This window comes from Symsagittifera roscoffensis, chromosome 10 (assembly GCF_963678635.1).
Source record: "Symsagittifera roscoffensis chromosome 10, txSymRosc1.1, whole genome shotgun sequence".
Classification (NCBI taxonomy): domain Eukaryota; kingdom Metazoa; phylum Xenacoelomorpha; order Acoela; family Convolutidae; genus Symsagittifera; species Symsagittifera roscoffensis.
The window spans coordinates 4999893-5017203 of record NC_087071.1 but is presented as its reverse complement, the minus strand read 5'-3'; positions in this window follow the sequence as shown (position 1 = coordinate 5017203).

The window sequence follows — 17311 nt, the reverse complement described above, 5'->3', positions numbered from 1 at the left end:
CAACAACGAAAGTAGTAGTTTGACAATTCGTCAACGACCTTGGAATCCATGTGGAAGCATACTTGAAATAAGATAGTATGACGTAATAATATGTTTAATCTATGCTGCACCAAACTGTCTAGAAAGATAAGCGATGGGATCTGATTCAGGTTTTTTGTTGTCGCTTAAACAATCGAGAACGTTTGTCTAGAAAACAGCAGATTGTTGACATGAATGATTTTCTAGCAACATTTAAACCCATTCATAACTTGGTGTCACAATTAGATTTGGCTCTTTCTAGTTTCCCACCACCTCGTAAAATTACGAATTAAAAATATTCAAAAAATTGTTCAAACGGCGTTGTGCATAAGAGAGTTGCTTCAAAATTTTTTGTTCACTTATTCACGCTGACACGTAAAAGAGTTTTTGTCATGCTCAATCATTTTAAATCGACTTTTGTACATTGAACTTCAGAAAAAATCAAAAGGAGGGAACGGAAAAAGAGCCTTAAATTTCAGCTGAGCAGTCAGGAAGAACCTTAACAAAGATTTGATTTTAACTTTTCGGGCTTGCTAATTTTAGATCAACCGTCGGTCCTATTCGTTCTTAAAGAGGCATTTTTCTTTGACAACCACGATATGGGCGTTTAAAAAGCTAGTTAATTAATTAACCCAACGCTCATTAATTATCCCATATTGACCAAATAATCTTGCTATATACCCATGTTAAAACATTGAAAATGTTGTAAATTGGCATCTTTATCGGTCGTATGATATGAGATTCAGTCAGAAAAAAAGTTGCCATTTGATGAGTTTTTCTGCAAAACAAAAGAACACATTCACAAAACCATGTCGATACGCACCATATTTAGTCAAAAAATATCTATTATGTCTATATATCTATTATATTGTGAAATGTGAGCGGATTCTGCAACAAGAACGCTCTCTTTGTTTTTCTTGTCTACACATGTTTACAGACTTGCTTACAACCTTTTTACAGGTTTGTCTGTGGACTCAGGGGTCCTACACACTTCAAACTGTGCTCTTATCCAGTGCACAGTTTGGCCAAAAATATCGCGAACTGTGCAAACTGTAAAATGAACTTGCAACGACTAAAAAATATTTTTTGGAAGGATTGTCAATTTATCTGAAATTTATTTGAAATTTTTCAAAATATCCTATTCAAAACATTACAAAATTTAGAAATAGAACAGTTTTAGCAATTCGGAAAACAAGAATTTTTTTCAAATCAACAAAATATTGGCGTTTGTTTTTATTTGATACCCAATCAAATTATGTTATGGTATCTCGTTGCTCTGAACAAGGGCTTGGGCGTAACACGGGCTTCATATCTAGTTATAAACAGCCTAATCAGCTCATAGAAAAAATTGTTGTCATCAAAATCAAAATTAAACTTTTTTTTGACAAAGTTTCTTATCAATGTTACACTTTTCTTTTTTTTCTAATTTGATCTGAAACTTAGAAACTTTCAAAATTTACATTTTTCAACACAATTTTTGAACAAAAATTGTGTTAAAAAATTAAAAATAATTCACAAATATTTCACTGTTAACTTTTTACGACGCATTCTTGTGCTACCTGAGTCTATATTGGAAACAAAACACAACGAACGCGAAATTGATTTCCACCTTCAATGATCGGAACAAAAGCATGCCAAAAATCACACGCGAAAACCACTACCGTTATACATTCAAAATTCTACATTTTAGGACAACAGTTTTTTTTCAGAATTGCACATACGGTGCGTTTAAATTTGACACAATAGGGCGGGCTGTATAGTCTGTTGATTATGTCTACAAATTTTTCAGAAAACTGTTGATCCCAATTCCTCAGAGAACGCTAGATGAGTCCCTGAATCCACAAAATCAAAAAAATGCTGATCAAACCAATTTCAACAGGAATTCAATTTGACCAACACCTCTTACAACACTTTGCTTTTGAAAAACCTGTTTCATGTGATTTAGTGGTTGACAAGGGCTTAAAGTAGAAACCTTTTTCTGAAAATTTTCAGAGAGTTTTATTCTTTTTAAACATATTGGTTACAACTGCTTTTTTGCTGCTGGTTTAAATTAACACAATCTAAAGACTTATGTTTTTTTTCAACCAAATTACGATCCAATGCTTTCCATTTAAAATTTCAAAATTATGAAAAAACTTTGTAAAGTTTGTAAAACTGTCTCAAAATTTCAAAAAGTTTCATTGTACATCTTTTAGGACGCGTTCTTGTGCTACCTGAGTCTGCATTAGAAAATACACCACGAATGCAAAATTCATTTCCACTTTCAATGATCGGAAAAAAGCATGCAAAAACTGCAAGCGAAAACGAAAAGCGATATTCATTCTAACCTTCTACGTTTTATGAAAAAGGTACTGTTTTTCTAACAACTTTTTTTCAGGTTTGCACATACGGTGCATCTAAATTTGACACAGTAGGACGGGTTGTATAGTTTTTTTAGTATATTATCAAATTTTTCAGAAAGTTATTGAACCCAATTGTCCCACCTCAGAGAACGCTAGATGAGTCCCTGAATTCACAAAATTAAATGAATGCTGATCAAAAGAATTTCAGCAGGAATTCAGTTTGACCAAAATCTCTATCGACAGTTTGCTTCTGCAAAATCTGTTTCATATGAGTTAGTGGTTGGCATTGTCTTATTATGAAAAGGTTATTCGAAAAATGTTCAGAGAGTCTTGTTTATTTTAAACAAAGTGATTAAAGCTGTTTATTTTTGCTGTTGGTGTAAATTAACACAATCTAAAGACATGTTTTTTTTTCAACCCAATTATGATCCAATGTTTCCTATCTAAAATCGCAAAATCATGAAAAGGTGACGATTTCATACACTTTCTCCCACGCTTTTTTTCTCTCTTTGTCTTATTGAGCGCATAGTAGATTCTAAGATTGGTTCAAAATGCATACAACAAATTTCTTAAACATGAAAAAGATTAGCAACGACTCTGGTTGTTAATCCAAAAATCAAAGATTTTCTTGATTCAAGTCTTGTGTACATTAAATTTCATTGCCACTCCAATGAAAGTGGCTTGATTTTTGAATCGCGGGTGACCTTGTGCACCGTTCCTTTCTTGCTGCTATCTGCCCAGCAAAATGTTTTGGGTACCTCGTCATTGTTTTTCATAAAACTAAAGAAAAACTGTTTTTCTCATTTCAGCTGCCCATTATTTGCAAGAGGAGCTAAATTTTTCGTGTAAAAATCAGAAATAGTTTCAAGAAAAAGTTTTAAAAAATTAAAATTTCTCGATTTCTTTTTTTTCTTTTTTTCCCACACGCAATGTCTTTCATTGTTCTGGATTTTCACAAGAAGGACAGATTTTAAATTTTTATTGAAAAATTTTGTAATAATTTTGAACTTAATACACACTGGTCCAAAACAGTTTAACAAAACTTGTAAAACTCGACACCAGCACGTGGTCGAGAATCTACTCCTGTTGTCTTGCAGTCACAGGCATAGTCTCCTCAGTTATCTTTTTGGTGCAAATTGGTGTTCAAAGTTCCGCATCGAAAGAGAATTAATTTGTCAGCGGTAGGTAATCAATTAGAGTAAACCAGTGGATCGGGAGGCTATCAATTACGTCCAATAGATGTCTTGTGGTGCAATTTAGATTCACATAAAATCTTCTTATTATTGCAATCATTACTAGATTATAAATTATATCGAAAAGTGAGGAAATCTAGAAATATCAGTGAATAAATTCACGAATTCTCAAAATTTCCCTTTAAATTGACCTTCACAAAAAATCACTAAAAAAGACCAAAACATAAAAATTGCGGAACTTGGTTTAAAATTTACTTGAAAATTTTCTTTCTTTACGTTGTGTTTTTGTTTCTGTGTCAAGAATGAATAGAGATATAATTTACGTTTCAAATTTTAATTCTCAACACTTCTCCCAGGTTTTTTATACATTCAAACTAAAAAGTTTTTTAATTTCTCTTGCCCAAAAAATCCTGTTGGTCCTCTGATTGGAACTTTTATAAATACGACTTTCTTAAAACTGTTGTCAGTATTTAAAATTGTTCATATGCATTTTTTACTGAGATAGATATTTTTTCGAGTTCCTTTTGTCCAGGCCTTAATTTTTACGTCTAGAAAACAGTAACAGAGTAATTTTTTGACTCAGTTGATTTCATAGCAGTTTTCATTTTGTTTCATTGCAGTTTCGCAGCTTGTCTTTTTGAGTTTTCCGAACGGTTCCGAATGGTTTCCCTGTAGCTTTAGTCGCACTCCAAGTTAAGCTGCTGCAAATAATATTACTTCGGAAATACTTTGATTAAATGTGAGTTTTGATTTCGTCCATCCATTTTGCAAAAGTTTCCAGGCTATCATTATTTTCAAATACTTTGTTTTTTTTTAAATTTCAAATTTATTTGGTTCAGCTGCAACTATTGTTATTTTGAAAAAGATCAATGACATGAATTTTGGACTGTTCAAAATCCAGCACTACACAATGTTGAATACCCTATTTTTTATATGTTCAAATTTGAAAAAAATGCAAAATCTGATTATTGCGACCCCGAAGCTGCATTTGTAAATTTTTTTTCAGAAAACATCATGATTTATCGTAATAAATGATGCTTTCGACACGATCAAAAAAGAGCAGAATGGAAACTTCAACGAAACAGATACTGTTTCCAACTGACTGAATTACATCTGCTTTTGGGTCTACTTTCAGCATTTTCGTTTAATAATCAAACTGAGCTTTTCAATTCACAGATTGTTTGTTAGGAAAATTCAGGAGCCGGATGTTTGAATTTTTTTGAAAAAATTCGGCAGAGCAGGTACTATATTTGTTACATTCTGCCTTAGAACTCTTTTTGAGGAGTGGCCTAAGCCTTCCCATTTTTCGAAAGTTTCATTTATTGTAAAATAGGTATCAAAAAATCACTGTGATGAGTCAGCTTGTCTGTTCCTAATTTTCAAAAGAACAGATCTAATTTTCAATAGAATAGATCACCATTTCGATACTATAGTAGATTTCTGTCGAGCATTTTACGGTAATGTTTCTGGTAAAATCATGAGAAGAAATCTCGAATCTTAACTAAAAACAAACAGAACAAAAATCGGCAAACAACTGTCCAATGCTCAAAGTTTTATAATTTTAAATAATTTTGAATTTTTCAGACTTAAAGAAAATTTAGGTATTCAGTAGCAAATAAATCGAATTGTTCAATTAGACAAAATGCACTATCGCCGAACAACATAACAGTTGTTGAAAGCTGAAATATGTTGTCACTTTGCTGCTAAAAGCTAGTGTTAAGTTCATGACATGTTTAAAAAATCTTTGATGATACAGATAGCATTGCTAAATTTAAACTAAAACACATCAAAGTTACTGTGTAAAGAAAAAACACAAGTAACAGAAAACAAAAAAAATAAACCAAAAAATTTTCTAGTTTATAGTAAAATTTAAATTTAAAAAAAATGCCAGTTTTCTGAACAATTCGCTGCAATAAATTTTTCTGGCAGTATTTTTGAAAAATCCTCCTGAGAAATTTCCTTCACTTTTATAATTGTTTGGCAGACTACTGTTAACATTTTTGGCAAATTATTGTTTGCACCCATTTGGTGAATTTTTTAAGCAACTTATAAGCACAAAATGATAAAGTTAAATGTATGTTTCATCCAACAATAGCTGAATTTGGTATATCTGACCAAAATCTGTTGCAAAAAATTACTAAAAGTGTTTATCATAGGCAAAATCATAATCAAAATACCAAAAAAGGAGAAGAAAAACTCATTGCTTCTTCGGTTTGATCTCTACACAAAAAAACTGAAACTATTTTCTGCGTTATATCAGCAACTTGGAAACTTCTGTATTATCTATTGAAATTTTGCAAATGGCTTTTATTCGATTACCTTTCAACACTTCGGCTGAAATTCTTGTCAAATTTGTAAAAATTGTGGCTGGAATTCACTAGCAGACTATGTTTAACATGAAATTCATACTTTTACTCAATTCAAGTATTTTTCAGCAAATGATCAGCAAAAAAGGAAAAAATTATCTGCATATTTCGCCCAGTAATTGCTGAATTTCTTAAATCTGACTAAATTTTCTTGCAGTGAAAAATTAAGAAGCCCATCATCGGCACACCATTACCCAAAGTTGAACTAATTTTTCATTCCAATATTTTTGAAAAATGTTACTGAGAAATTTCCTTCTCTTATTCAAAAATTTTGGCAAATGTTCTCATAATTTTACTCATTTGATTATTATCTTTTAAAAAAATTATCAGCAAGAAAATGGTAAAATTATCTGCATATTTTAACCAGCAAAAATTGAGTTTTGTAGATATGAATAAAATCTGATGCAAAAAAGTGTAGAAGTGTTTATCATAGGCAAACTTTTACAAGATAACCGACAATTGATTTAAAAACGTGCAAATTGTTTTCTCGGTTCGATTGGACATCTTTAATCCACATCTTTTGATGTGGGTGAAAAAAAAGCTTCTAATGGTTTTTCTTACTTTTTTTTCTTGTTTTTAAAAAAAATAAATATAATAAAAAAAACGGAACAAAAAACGGGAAATACTAAATTAAACAATGATTTGTAATCAATTTTACTGATCAAAAATCGATGATCTTTTTCTATTATTGTAAATAGGTAAAATTAAATTTGATGGAAAAGTTTCATCTTTACTTTTTTCCTAGCTTTTTAAAGCCGAGTGGACTTGCTTAGAGCAGCAAAAGATTTGCAACTTATGTTTTCTTACAATTTTTCTACCATTTTTTCATACGTTTTAAATATAAATGTGGGCATTTGTTTTTATTTTCTATGGAACGTTTTTTCGATTTAATATTAGCTCTTTGTTTGATATTAGCTCTTTGTTTGATTTTTCAATAAGTTGCACAGCAATGTTACCATATTTTTTTTGTTAGTTGTTTAACTTGGCATATTTTAAATTTTGTAAAATGAAACAAAAAATTGTAGAAAAAAGACTCGCTGGGAAATTTGTCTTTTTAAGAAGAAAACATTTTGCAGAAAAAATCTTGGCAGTTGAAATCTCTTATAAGTTACACTTTATTTTACTAAGCATAAGTTGAAACGGTTTCTCTACTCATCTGTTTGACTTTACAACTAGATGGAACATGAGAATAATCATTTCCTATTTATGGTTATAATGTTTTCTACGTTTATTGCGTTTTTGACAAAAGTTTTCAAAGAAGCCACATCCAAATCGCATAAATACACAGTTGAATAAAGTTTTTAGAAATCAAAATCTATACAACTGAAACTGAAAATTGCGTCTCGAATATTTTGATAGAGTTTGCTTTTCTGGACGCAAACTTACGCCTTTTATCAGTTTGTTCATTATGCTGATAACTCTATTTTGAGTCTGAATTCGTTGATTCAAAAATTGCTTCACGCGAAAATAACATAATTTTTGTGTGTCCAAAAATGGTCCAAAAAATTGCACCATAAATTTGTACTTTGATGGTTTAAAAACAGTTTTTAACCACTTATGACCTCTATCAATTTTTAACATTGTCAAAAAAACATAAAATGCCACTTCAGATATTGCGCAAAATGGAAATTTTATACCTTTCTTCAGAAAAACTTTTGAATAATTAAGAAAATGAAGACTCTTAGTAAAAGCTTCTATTATTTGAACTCGTCTCAATTGAAGCTCAGAATGCAAAACTGATGCTCAGAAAATTTCTAAATGTTGTAAATCTTGTAGAAAAGAATTTTTAACATCATAGGTGAATGGCATAAAAGTTTTGTACGACATCTTTTTTCTGCAAGATGTACAAAAACTCCACAAAAACGTCTTTTGCAAAAATTTCACTAGAAACCGCATCATCTTTAAAACACGCATCTTATTGACGTTAAAATTGTTTGATATTATGTGTTTTTAAAATAAACTGATCCGTCACAACTAGTAAAATATTAACTTCTTTCACTCCTAATAATAATCCATAAAATTTTATCACCAGAAATAACCATATTATGGTAATGAAAGTGTCAATCTAGCATGCTTATTTTCCTTTTTATCATCGAAGATTTTGAGAAGCAAACCTACGTTAGCATGGCAAAACGCAAAACAAAATTGGCATAAAACAGATGTGTTATTAATGAATTGTTTTCTAAGCTCCGTATTGTTTCTCGCAAGCACCGAAAAACACATTGCAACTTATACAAAAGTTGGAAAGCAAAAAAAGGTTTTTACGCTCCATAATACCTACCTAACTCTTAGTACTCCGAGCAAGATTTCTTTAGATCTCCAACGAGACTTTTAGATCAAGCATGAGTGAATGATTTCCGCTACTATCCAAGAAATTTTGAGGTCTTTCAAAAATTTTAAAAATTTTGTCCACATCGTCATCGAAGCTGGGTAATTATGAAAGTAATAAACTAAAATTGTAATCATTAGTGTAGGAATTTCAAGCCTCCAAGCATCATGCCATCATGGTTTCTGTTTTTTTTTTTCAGGTAAACGAGGAGTTTTTGAAGATAGCACACGTAAATCCTGCGACTCAACAGAAAAAAAAAAACAACTAATTGTTTTCATTTATGAACTCACTGTTGACATTTTGTTAGCTATTTAATTATTTAACTAAATCGCTGTTGAAAAAGAGAGCTTTCTTGTGCGTTTTTGTGTCGTCAACTTAATTTTATGCTTCAGTACAGTAAAAACAACTCAGAAAAGCTGGGGGTCTAACAATTCTACAACAGTTTAGCTTTTGAAGATATAATTAGTTAGTAAAAATTTACAAACTTTGTCACACGGCAAAACCAAAAACTATAATTGAAGAAGATTGAGTCTAAAATGCTTGTAGCAGGAGATTTTTTAATAAATGCAGATGAGATGTTTCATCAGATTATTCATATATCCACTGTCATATTCTAATTGAATCTTATCCATAATTTCTACATTCCGAATCAAAGATCAGTATAGGTGACCCGTTTTGGAATTGAGTTTTAAGTGGCTAAGCAAACTTTTTTGCTATCTAGAAAAAATCAAACTGATATTTTTCGAGTCTCGGAATATCAGTTAATGAAGTTGTTCAATTATTTTTCTGGGAAATTAAAACTGGTTTTTGTAATTAAAAATGGATAGTTAGCTTGCTCAAAAAAGACACATCGCCGGCGTTGCGTCTGCTCATCTAGTTTGAATGAAACATTTCGAAAGAACTAGTTTAATCTAATTTTAAAAAACATGTAGGCTTATGGTAGTTGAATTGATAAAAACGCGGTAAAAAAGGTTTTTGCTTGACGTTGAAATTGAGACAATTTGAATAAACGTGACACAAATAACTATATTTAGACGCAAGCTGTCTGTTGAAATTTCATTTGATAATTCATTATTACATTCTGTACTATTATCGAAAAAATGAGGTGCTTAAGGTTCTTAAAACCTTTCTGACTCAAGCATACATAAGAAAGAAAGCCTCGAAAAATGATTCAAAGTTTACTGAACCGATTCTTCACTAGTTCAGATTAAATTTCCCAATCTGTTTTTGTCGGTGCTACAAAAATAAATTGTGGTCATTATCTCTATAGAATTGTGGGGTGCATTGAAGACATAAAACAATCAGTTGATTTGCTCCCTTAATTTCCCGCAGCAAACTGTTCCACGGGTACTAATGATAGTTATCGCGGCATAAACAATGAACTCGAAGGAGCAATCAGGTTTTATCATCAATTTTTATTGAACGAAAGGCGAAAGCAAACAAAAATACGTGATAAATAAAGTTTAGGATCGAAAGATATGAATTATCGCACAAGTCCTCGGCTAATATGCAAACCCAGAGAAGTTTCAAAAGATATGTTTCGAATTTATTAAAGTCGCTGGTCCTGCTTCGCACTTGTTATCGTTTTTTATTCATATGGAGCCCTTGTTATTTGCATTTGTTTTGGCTGACTAGATTTCTCGGATTTAATTTTTCAAAATTCGTAACCTTTTATCAATAACTTTTTATGTTATGAAAGGAATAGTTACATTTTGGATCACATCAGCTTTCAATGATTGCTCATTTTGCGTTAATTTATCATGCGCGCTAATGACCTACTCTTTCACTTTTTAAAGAGATCAGTTTGTGGCTAAGTTATTGGATATTATCTTTCAGTACCACAATTTATTTTTATAACTTCTGTTTTGTATTCTTTATCAAACTATTAGCTTTTAAGCGTCTGACGCTAACTTTTGTCTTCTTGCATCAGTTTACTTATTCCCTAAAAACTAATTTTCCTAATATACTTAGTTATTTTGTTTTCAAACATTTTCAAGGTGTACACCTTGCTAGTAGGCTTGTAGCAGCAGTTTTGAAATCAATTGCATCAATAACAAACTTCATTTTGTTCTTGGTTTAATCTCAGGTGCTTGGAACTTCTAATCATCTTAATATGTTTGTACTTGCAATGCTTGTGTTAATATTTATCAGCGCAAAATTTGTGAGGCTTTTTTTTGAAATCAAACGTATCTGCAATCAATGATGGTGGTTGTTTATTGTAGCCAACGCAGTCAGATTTGTTTCGGTTTCAAATTTTCGACGATTGCAGTTAAGCAAAGACAATGAGTTTTAAATATCTTTAACAAACTCCTCCTCCGGTTATCAGTTTTTTTCTCTTAATAGTAGTGGATTTAGTTTGAGGAATCTTCTCTTTTTCTCAGGGGTTCGACCATTCGACCATCCATTTGACCTCTTTGATATTTTTTCAGGGCTAACACTTTTTGCTGGCTGAGCCTAAACATTTTCTAAAAAACGGTTTGTTTGCGCTACTTCTTAAATATTTGCCTGAAACTTGAAAATTTGGTCATAATAGGGCCCCTATCATATTTTGGGAGAGCTTGGAATGTCATTTTGGTTAGTTTTGTGAATGTGCGACATATGTTATTCAATTTTAAAAGTTGCTTTCAGTTATTGGTGGCAGGCATATCAAACAATGGCAAGCAAAAAATAAACTGTTAAAATAATTTGATTGTTTCTGTACCCTCTTTTTTGCTGGGCTGATTGTGGGAAAAAGCTAGTCTGTCTGTAATTTTCAGAAAATGAATCTTTGTTTTGTATGAGCTTAAAGCTGATTTACTTCGCTACGATTATAGCCTCATAAATACTAATCCAGTTAAGACAAAATTATAGTTTTCGAATACAATTTTGCTCATGAAACTGGATAAAAGTTTGAATAAATAGTTTCTTTCACTTTTTGTGCCCTATAGTCACTTTATGTAACTCACCAACGTAAGAAGACATTTATTTTACGTCCAGAAATGATGCCAGCTCTATTTGCACTAGGAAAAATGGCCCTAGGCCAATTTTATTTACTTTAATTTTCCCTACATGCAATTTGTCCTCTCTCAACCTGCCTCTCGCGAGTTTTTGTCCTATGCCGTTTTTGCCTCATAGCTAAAACTTTTATTGAATGTTTTGAAGCTCAAATTGAGGATCAAAGACTGCTCTCAAACAATGATGCTTAAGTTGACGAACAGCAAGTGTGTCTCAACAAAATAAGCGAACGCTTTAAGGACAGTTTCGAGTTCACAAAAGAGCAGACAATAAGTACTACTGAGCACTGTTGGTGCGCAAGATACAGTTCACAAAACGCCGCATGAACCTGTATCTACCAAACATGAGCACAACCACAACTTTAAGCCTGGTTGAAAGCAGCTGCACCGGATCACGCATCAGATGAAAAAAGAGACGAAGATGTAAGCTGTACCTGTCAAAAATAATTTAATTGCTAGGAAGTAAGCAAACTTGGGGGAAAATTTTGGATGTTTCTATGCGGGGCAAGATGACATACGACAAGTTGTCGCTTGATGCAAGTTGGAGACGGACAAGTTGAAGTAGCACAAGTTGGAGTAGGACAAGGTTAACATAAACTAGGGCAAAATGTTTTGTAAACCTAGAAATGCATATGAATCAAAACTATTTAACTCAACTTTTTATTTATTTTTGAGGCATATTTTTGCCAATTACGAGGTAATAAATTGAAGAAAATCAAGCATACCATAAACATAGGTCAATCAAACACTAAACTTGGTAAAGGGGAACACCTTCCGGATTTCAAATACTGAGCAAATGAACTCAAACTGAGTTAAAGTGCTTCATGAGTTTAATGCTGATTTATGAATAAATTTCAATTCAGTACTTGAGATTGAACGTTTTCACTCTTTCAGTATTTTAGATTTAGCTGGTGAGCTCAAGCTGTTGGCAGAAAATGAGATTTAACTATTTGACAGTCTTGCTGATGACCCAAAAAAGAGATTCAATTTAAAAATAGACTAAAGTATATACGATACTGGAATCCGCGAATTAAATGCGGATTCCGATTACAATCTGCAGATTCCGCTTAGAGCTGCGAACTTTGCGACAGCTCAATTTTACTATACATATAATTTACTCTTTGATTGTGGATTCAAAAAGCTATTCCGGATTCCGCAAATACCCATGTGGATTCCGCAAACTTACCTATTTTTGGAGCATTTTTGAGAGGTACATTTTTTAGGTTATTTCTTTGTAGAATCCAAAAAAGCCCAGAAGATCAAAAAAGTAACAATGATGCGACAAATCTCATTTTGGCCTCTGTTCGGAATCCACTTACAATTAACAAAACGCACAGTTAGTCCTCATAATGCGTGTGATTTCACAAGCCAATTTTTAACATTAGGAGCAAATCTTCACGAACAAAGATGTCCAGTAAGATTTGATTTAATTAGAAAATTTCGGTTACATTGCGAAAGAAAATGCGTGAAATTAAACATACGAGAGAAAAATTTTGCATATCCTCCACCTTCCAGGCCTAGAGATTCAAACAAACACGCGCCTCACACAATCCATTTTTTAGTGTTCATACCATTTAAGCCTAATTGTGTATCTAACATTATTTTAATTTCACTATGTAAAGTCTGATACTTCTTGAACTGTCATCAAAAATTATAACTCAACATTTTTGAACAAAAATTTTGTGGCGTTGTGGCGCATCGGTAGTGACGGTGCGCTACCGATGCGCCACATCAACGCTCTGTAAGGGAAAATTATTATTTCGTTGGTTGTAAAATATGTTTTTTTTTGCGGTTTTGAGGTCAAAAATCAAGCTGAAATTGACTTTGTGACTTTTAATTCTAATCAATGACTCAAGCAAACCAAGTTTTGAACAACAAAATTTGAATTCGTTATTTCAGCTCAAGAATTTATCAAATTGTAAGTTAGTTTTAATAAACCGTAGTAGACTCTATCTAATTAAACCCCCCCATCCCGCCACCCCCAACCAGGTTAAAAGTCAATAGATTCGGCCACAGCAATCGATGATTTCTGCATTTTTGCCGACTAAGCATAATGTGTTCGCAAGGAAAATTCGTTTAGCTTAACTGAAATTTCAGTTGAAAGTCAAAGACCGTTTTGCCTGATTTTGAGTCCTGAAATACATGTTTTTTTGCCATTCAAAACGTAGTAAAATGGAATTAGACACAAACTGATCATCCAAAATTGCATTGTGTAATTACCAGGCGCTCAACATACTTTGATAAAGAGTTGAGATTAAAAACAAGAAGGAAAGAAAAAAGAACGAAAGAAAGAAATTATATCTCATTGTTAGTGTTAAACATGCAATATTTGTATGAGGGCAAAATCCGAATTTTTCTGTGTGCCTTTTATGTGCCGACAAAAAAAAGTTTTACTGGATAGTTGACAAGATTTTAAAGAAAGGAACCTAGCATTCGGGGATTTCAAGGACAAATAAGCAGTCTTGTTTTCCCTGTAATTTGGAGGGCTTTGGTCGGAGCAGATGCTACAGTCCAGAGTAGTTTGGATTTTTTTCGAAATGCGTGAAAATTTTCCCCCTTAAAAAGAGTAATGAGCAGTTTCGAATTATTTTTTTTTGAAACGATTCGCCAAAAACATTGTCATCAAATTGGGATTTGAGATGCATAAAAATAAAGAAAGGCAGATTTAACTTGTCTTTAATGCCAGATTCGTTGGCGTTATAGAGCATTTTATTCGCTATAAAAGAGTTGTTTTCAAACTTACCTAATTTTTTCCAAAAATTTTTTGCGTTTTGCGGTAAATGATTAACAGATTTTTGACTTCAAAACAAGCAGTTTTTGGTTTAAAAAACTCAATTTAATGACCGAAAAGAAATAAATTGTAACAAAACTGCTCGTATATCAAGGCAAAGCCCTGAATGTTCCTTCCGATTGCCTTGGGAAAAGAAAATTCTGAAAAACTATAAATTTTGGACAATATCGAAGATCAAATGTAAAGATTTGAGCTGTACGAAATTATTATGACCGATTAGCTACCCTCAATTCAATTTAAAACGATTTTTTTGAGCAAGATAATTCACCGTGCATAAATAATTAGCGTTACGCTTTCAGGATTATAGATTAAACTCTTCAAAATGCGCAAAAATTCGTTCAAAACTTGGATAAGTTGGCAATTTTCAAACCCGCAAAAACTTTGCAAAAACAAATTGAAGATAAGATATATTTTTTAAAATTTGATTTCAGGAATTGGATATCTTCAATAGTACATAAAAACTTTTGTTAGGAAATTTACTTCAATCGCCAAATATTTATCGAATAAAAAACAACACCAAACAAATATTCATTCCGTTTTCTTCGAAAATTGGAACAATAAGTTGCAAAAAATTCAGACAGACGTTAGCAAACACACTGAGCAACTGACCGAACTAATTGTAGAAAAAGGTGCTGGCAAAAGTCAATTTTTCAGACTGAATTGAAGTCTCAACGTTTTTGCATCATCGAAATTGCTTGCGAAATGGAAAGATTTCACTTCTCAATCAATTTTTTTCTGTCCGAACTTTTTACAACTCTCTATTTAAAAGAAGCACTAAGTTGGAAATGTTTTTTATGCTTACCGTAGTTTTTCAGACAGATCGTATGTCTCAAAATTGCCTATAAATTTAGTTTTTTATGCAAAAATTATTCAGTAAAGAAGATTGCTCAATTTATATGAAAATATTCTAGTGCATCGTATTTTCCAGACACAGCTCAAAATAAAATCGAAAATATTTGAAATGTTGAAATAATTTTGTTGAGGCTGTATTTTTTAACAAATTTATCGGACAACATCTTTCATTTTTGAAATATAGTAAATGCCAAGTTGATGGCAATATCGGTGACCTTGACCTATTTAATCGGTCAAAAATAGCAACATTTTAGGCTAATTAGTTTTTCGAAGACGGTTTTCCCGTAAGAATTTTGGTAATTAACTGACATCCGGAATCAAAATGAGCAGTTTTAGGTCAAGTAATTAAGATGAGATTCATTGACCGAAAAAGATTTTGCCAAAACTTGGCATTAACTACAGTGCTGATTTAAATTAACCGGACAAAACGAACAAAACTTGAAATTTCAAACACGTTTTTCTCAAATTGGTTTAAGATTAGACAAAAAAGGTTGGAACAAAAGTGGCTAAGAATTTCATCAGAATTAGTATGGTGCAACTTCTTCTGCGAAATTCTCAACCAAAATTTTACCCTAAAATGGATCACTTTGGGTTTTTTTCTAATTAATCAGAAATTACGCTGAAACTACTATGTTAATTGATAGGATAATTATATCACAAGAAGCGCTCTACACATCGCAACAAATTTCTACGAGGGACGAATCTCCAAAAACCCGTATAAGAGATAATATTTTTACTTGATAGCCAAGAAAGGTAATTTTTACTATAGAAAATCCAAAAAACTAAGCTTAAAAACAAATTTGAAACAGTGCAGTCAATTTTTTTGAGTTGAACTCTAGAAAAAATTTGTTGGGCTGTGTAAGAGGTTTCTTGTAATATAATTATTCTATCAATTAACAAAGTAGTTTCAGCGTAATTTTTGATTAATTAGAAAAGCCCAAAGTGAACCATTGTTAGGGTAAAATTTCAGTTGAAAATTTCGGAGAATAAAACGCACCATACTAATTCTGATGAAATTCTAAGCAACTTTTGTACGGTTCATTTTTTGTCTAATCTTAACCCAATTCCAGAAGAAAGTGTTTGAAATTTCAAGTTTTGTTGTTTTGTCAGGATAGTTTACATCAGCACTGTATAATTCTCAAGTTGAAACTGTGAAACCGTATTAAAACTGCAACCGAAGTTTCAAAACTTTGTTTGAATTGTCAGAAGAGCAATGCAAAAAGATTGCGCTTTTTCGAAGAAATTCATTTTTGCCTAATTCAAGAACACAAATTCAATTTTTTTTCAATCTTTAACAATTAGCCATTTAAAATTTAGAGCAAAAACCACATAAAATGCTGACAAAAAAAGCAAAAACAAAACTTCAAGGTAGTGTTTTGATTTAATTGAAGTTCGAAGGTCAAAATTATTTCACAATTTAATAGAAAAATAAATTTTGAAAATTAAAACTGTTGGCATTGTCCTTTTCAGTCAACAGAATTTTAACCAAAAAATGCGCAATTCGACAAGAGTTATCAATTTATCACGTAAAAACCATTTTCAAAAAAAAGTTAAAACAAGAATGCTTGTTTTGTGACTAAAATGCTTGCTCGAGGTTACAGATATGGCCAACGATTTGCCATTAAATACAGTTCATAACGAGCTTATCGGACTAAACTACAAAGTTTCGTTAAGTTTCCTAATTTCCTAAATTTCTGAAATTTTTTTGAATTCGAGACACTGAAATTGAGTGAAACTTCAAATGATTTTAAGAGAATGCATTCGAACTGTTGAAAGAGCAAAGTAACTTGAAGAGAAGACGAAAAAAAGAGCATGCCCTAATACAGTAAAATTGAGTTGAAACTGCAAACGAGTCTTATAACTTGTATTTGAACTGTCAAAAGAGCAAACCAAAATGATTGCGCTTTTTCAGAGGTGAGTTTTTTTGCATAACTCTATGTCTTTAACTCCGAAACAGTTTTCAATCATCAACAACCTGACATGTATTTTTCAAAGAACACATAAAATGCCGACTAAGAGGCAAACTGCAAAATTTAAAGAACTATTTGTAACTAGCTCAAGCTAGAAGATCAGAATTATTTCAAAGTTTTAAGTTGTTGTCCGATAAACTTCTAATAACAGCTACATACAGCTTTTAACAAAATTATAGGACAAAGTATTAAAGTTCTGAAATAATTTTGACCTTCACATTTAAATTAAATCCAAGTATTTTGTGAAAGTTTCGCGTTTGCCTTTTTGTCGGCATTTTGTGATTTTTTAGACTGAAAAATTACATGGCAAATACTTGTTGAATGAAAGAGTTTTTTCAAGTGGGCTCTTGCAATAAGGTAAAAACGAAAATCAATTTGCATTGCTCTTTTGCCAGTTCAAATGCAGTTTTGATAATTCGAGTGCAGTTTTAACGCCATTTCTCTGTCTCAAGGTCAA